The sequence below is a fragment of the Etheostoma spectabile genome, chromosome 11 (genome assembly GCF_008692095.1).
Source record: "Etheostoma spectabile isolate EspeVRDwgs_2016 chromosome 11, UIUC_Espe_1.0, whole genome shotgun sequence".
Taxonomy (NCBI): domain Eukaryota; kingdom Metazoa; phylum Chordata; class Actinopteri; order Perciformes; family Percidae; genus Etheostoma; species Etheostoma spectabile.
Window position 1 is genome coordinate 23,038,774 of NC_045743.1, and position 5,846 is coordinate 23,044,619.

Consider the following 5,846-nt stretch of genomic DNA (forward strand, 5'->3'; position numbering starts at 1 on the left):
ATCAACTCGTATTCTGATTGGCTACACTGGGATGCCAGTTTTATGACCTCTTCTTCTAATTGGTGGGATCTACTGTCATTCTTTTCCATGTGGGCCCAATGGGGACTGTATGATATTATTGGCTTAGTTTGAGTGTATCTCTTGAACGTGTAATACTTGCATTAAACCGTCATAAAACAGTCAAGTCATATGAAATCGTTAGTCGGAAAAAGCTAAATGTCTCTGATTCCATCGAGCCAACATGAACCAAAAGCAATAAGGGGACTACAAGGCGGTTATAATATGTTCTGAATGTAAAGAACCAGGGACAGTATCCGAGTCAGTAATGAGGTGTGTGTTCCTATCCTGTGTCCTTCGTGTCTTTATGGTTTTACATATCGGTGAAAGTGTTTGTCAGGGGCCCCACCAAAAAACATAAAAGACTTGCGTTTTCCTACATGCCCAACAGTACAAAGGTATTAGCATAATTCAAATGAATGTAAATCCAGTAATTATCTGAGTTCCCGCACAACTCTTGTAGTTTCTGGCCAAGTTTGCTGAAGTTCCGACATCTAGATAGGCACATTCTCGGTTTTCGTCGTTTTCACTTTTTCTGTGCAAGTAGAGAATCTGTCAAACATACAACCAGTAGAATCTGTGGCGTCTGCAGTTTTCCAAGTGGACACTTGTTGCTAGCCAAATGCATCAATTCTCTCCAAGAGATACACTAAACGAGCCGCCAAATTATATTTACGAGAGTTCTCCCAGGGGGCAACATGGAAAAGAATGACAGTAAGGATACCACCAATTAGAAGAAGAGAGGTCATAAAACTGGCAGCCCAAGTGTAGCCAAATCAGATACGAGTGATTGATATCAAACCTGGCCAAGAAATAAAATATGCCCTGGAGGGTCTCCAGCATTTCATTGCAAATGATTAAGGCCGTCGTTATGGGAGTTTCACCCATTTCACGTCTAAAACGTTTTATGATTACTTATCTCCTATAAAAATTCTAATGTATGGTCACTTCATTTGGCGTGTGTGAGTGATGGTGGATGTGGTTTTTGTTATGTCAAGAATGTATGTATTTTAAGCATTTTTTGGGCTTTTTTAGAAAATAAGAAATAAAGACAAATAGTGCGCACAGACATATCTGTAGGAAATACATTCATATAAAATCCATTGTTTATAAGTAATGTTTTCTGGAGTTTTTGTTCTAAGTGAGATATGGTGGCTTGGGTACTGATTTTCGTAGATGCTCCATGTATAAATATTTACGATTACAGTAGGGCTTTTTTATTAATGTTTCAGTAGATTTACTAGTAGTATCGGAAAGAGAAACTTTCTGTGTTTCTAACATCTGAAGCTACTGGTGTCAGTAATAGGCCTAGTGTAACAAAATGCCATAGAAACAACAAATTGAGAGTGTTAGCTTACAATGACCTCAGGGTCATCCCGAGGGCCAAAGGATAGATGGAAACGAAGACAAATTATTGTTAGGGCGTAAAAATTAGTAGGCGAGAAGAAATCATATATTTTCAAGTGTAGCAATAAAGAGGTTTTAACGTCCCAAGCTCTTCTTTGAGGCCTTTTCTATTAAAGTTTAAAAAACAATGGTGGAACCTATGGTAGTCTTGTACTGCATGGCTGCTGGCTGCTTTTCCATCTAGGCCTTTGCAAACTGGCTGCAGGTGTTTCTCCATTCTGGGGCCTGCTATGATGGCGGCTAGCTGTTTTTTATACCTTGGGCCTGCATGCCTGGATGGGCCCTTAACTGCAATTCAATACAAAATTGCTGAATCCTACCTGGGATAACTTTCAATTAAATTAATATTTGCCAAGGTGTTATTGTTGTGCCTTTTGTTCATTTGTCATCAATTCTTACAAAAAGTTCTTGATAAAATTGTCTACTTGTAAATTTGGAAAGACTCCAGGGTGTCCTAGTTCTGAAATATTCGAGTAATGTGAATACGATCCTAACAAAGCAACTGCCCCTACGTATAAAAATGGCCCAATATCAAAAAAACTAAAAAAGTGTGTGTCCTACAACCGAAATCAGAAAACAACACTCCGATAGTTTCCTAAATATTGATATGATTATTTTGATCTTAATGAAAACCTCTATTATGTTACTTCAATGAGTTGTTGTCTAAATAACAAATTCCCAACCGTTTGGGAAGAATCAAAGAGTAAGACTAATCTTTATGTGTACTCTGCTATTATCTGGAAAATACGTTCTACACCAAAACCCTGGCCCCCAGAGGTTTAAAAACCCCATCTGATTTAAGTTCTTATCTGGCCTTAAGATATCATTTAATGGTCGTAGTACTTATATCTTTTTTGTTTTTTTGTTTTTTGTTTTTTTTTTTTTTTTTTTTACTAATAACTTGACCAAGTTCAAAAGCTGGGTGTAAGGTCAACAGGAGCAGATATGAGTTGTTATTTTGAAACTGGCTAAAAAATCTATATCTGGGACAAATGATGACTGCATGAATGGTGTCAAATATATGTGGTTGATGGACTAGTAAATGGTGGGGGGAATTGCCATTTATATTAAAAATTACTGATTCTCATGCTAGTAATTTGTTCAAAGCTGCATCTCTTCGTGTAGAACAATTGAATTGTTTAATGCTGAAATCGTTGAAATGCAAAGGGTTATATTTTTACACATGATCAAATAGTGACTATTGTGGGGCTATGTGTTTATAGCTCCTCTCTTCTGGCCACTACTCGAACGCCACTCAATTAATAAAGGAGTAGCTATTAAGGTCGAGAATTTTCAGATGAAACTCTTAAGTAATAATGTGGCGATTTAACTTGGTGACGGTTCTATAGCCCAAATATAAGTTCTGATGAGTTCAGAAGATTATTGGTATGTGATCAATTAAAAGTCTAACACAAATTGGAATTGCATCGTCCTACGCTAGTCCAAATAGATAAGCTTGTCTCTCAAACGTTCAAAGTGAGTTGATCTGATTTTCACATGCCCCACATCTAATACTGTGCTCACTGGGGGTTTTTGCCTACTGATCTCTCGTGTTTGGACCATAGGCTATGTTAGGCACTGTATCGCAATACCAACGTGGATAAATCATAATAGTAAAACCCCGTTATGTTCATTATAATAAGAGATTGTGAACAAGACATGTCAATGAAAGCGAGGTCATGTTTACCTTGGATCTTTTCTAAGTGCCAATCGGGTTATAACAGAATTGATGACCTCTTGTAACAGATGGTGACATCAGCCTTGTGTCATTGGTTTAATTGAAGTGGTTCCATGGCTATTGTTAATAAGCCGACTCCGTTTAAGAAGATTGTGAGTAACGGTAGAGATAATCCTTTGGTTTTTTAGCACAGATTGGCGGAACTGCTTTATAGAGAGGAACTAGCCTGGAGGCGAAAATGTCGAAAATCGTTGGGAAGATTAAGAGCCTGGTGTTTAAATCAAGCAGAGTGGGATTATTATTCTTCACGAATAATTTAATAAATAAAAGTTCCCCTCACAAAATTAAAATGAATGCAAGTCTGAATTTTCTTACGCATGTGCAAATTACAACTGATAGTCAGTAAATGATCACTAAACGATTGGGGATAAACACGTAACGATCTAGCTGATGTAGAAGAGATCTAAAATCTGTGCACCTGGTTCTTGCCTAAATTTTACAGAATTGTCTAATAACTATCACTCCACATGGTTAATTTTAGTGGCAGATAGTGAAATGGTAAAGATGGTTACAAGGTTCAAGACATTGTTATTTATATACGCTCCGAATTAAAAACTCAAGCATGCACTGGGGGACGGTGTGTTTCCATGTGACTAACCCTCTGAGGCATCAATCATTTTATTTTCCAAGCCTTTACTTTGTGTTCAAGTGCAGCAAAAGCAGCCATATTACAGAATAGAGTGGATGCCATGAAAATTACCTACGAGGGCACTGACTTAATTGATCCGTACCTAAACAAGTGACAGGTTGATTTTAATAGCAAAAACCCTCTGACTGGATTTTTTAACTACGTCTGACCCACTATGCAAATTCCCAAAAATTGGGAAAATCGGCTTTGTGGTCACACCGAATAGTAAGGTGGTGACCCAAAAATTTAATAATATACTCGGCCAATTTCTAAACAACTGACTTGTCATCCTATGCCACATTGTAATTGTTTGGATATCTTTAGATAAATTGGAAAGTGGGAAAGGAAACTTTTATGATTATGTTTCAACAATCAACAGTGATTTTGACTAGTACTATAATTCCCGTTCAGGTTTTGTAGTGGGATATAGTAGTGCCACTAGGTAAGTTCTCTAAGACTAAGCCAGAAACACTGAAGGTGGATCATACGACATCTCAACAGCTCTTGATTAAGTAAAGTCAACAATCTGTTGGAAGTGTGTTTTGTATTGATTGTGTCAGAAGCTGTTTGCATCTATGTAAAACCAGATTTTTTTACCTCAAAGAGCGGGATGATAGATATGAGCGAATGTATTTAACATAAAAGCAGGATTGGATTGATATTGTTAATGGTATTCTCACTTGACGCAGGTCCTCAGTGTGACGAACACAGATAATATTTGTCTCTAATACCTTCTTTCCTTAATAAGGGAAGTGCCCAAGGCTCTGTTTTGGGGCCACTTTTATTTAACTATCTATGGAAAACAATGTTGGTCATGGTCTTTATGGACACCAGATTACATTTTTATGTGATGAATGGTTATTGAACCAGCTTTGCAAAAAACTATTGTGCTTGTGGGTACTCCCTACATTACAAAAACGCTTTCAACAAAGTTCAGAACATGGTTTCTACAACTGGATCGTACTTTAACATGCAAATTCCCAAGGGCAAGTTGAGGTTAGTATGCCAAAAGCAAAAGAGCCAATGTCTGCAATAAAATCCTCAAATTGGAAGGTCTTAAAGGGGCGAAAATCGAAGAGTTAAATCTTTTAAATTCTAGGTAATGTAATTTTTAATTGAGGACAGGTTTAGCTTTTAAGGACTGTTGAACATTGTTAGAAACAAAAAAAAAACCTTTTTTGAGACTGAAAATTGTCTTTTACTTAATAACAGGCTATGTTTTTTTTTCAATCAACAAAGGAAACTTTTTGCTGCAATATATACACCCATTTGATGTATGGTGACATTCATTTTATATGGAATTGCCCCAACCCAAGTATTGAAACTACTGGACTATGTTTATCATGCCGCATTGAAGGTTTTAATACAAACTGTAAGCCTACGACACACACCACTGTGAACTAAACACACGTGTGGGATGGCCCAGCCTTGGAGAATCGCGCTAAGACAAATCATTGGTATAGTGTTAAATTATAAGAGTACTTTGCGTCGGCTCCCGATATGCTGTGTGAAGGATATTCAACCAATACATGGATAGATGTAGTGCGTTTACTGCCTCGACAAGAACTTACGTGTACTGCTGTACTCAAGTGGTCCGCACAGGTTAAGTTGGCTACAGGTGGCAGATTTCATATTTCTGAACCACACCATGAAGAACATCAAGTTTGTACAAAAGTCTGGTAAAACATTCACATAGGAAGTGGTTGCGAATTGGCGCAGTATCAAACTCTGTCAAAGGTTTGGAATGAATCTATGGTCGTAAAATGTTTTAGGAATTAGTTTTATTCAAATTGTTAGAAATTGTCTAATTATTGTGGGCATGTGTGCGCTGGTTTGGCCAGGATCCCTTGAATAAGAGGAGATTAGTAACGTCTCAAAGGGGAGTTTTGTTCCTGTTAAATGAAAGGTGTAAATAAAAATAATAATAGTAATAAATTTGACATTAAACTTCCAAGAGTTCAATCCGATTCACCTTGCTTTACTTGAAGTACAAGGACAAACCTAGCTATGGATATT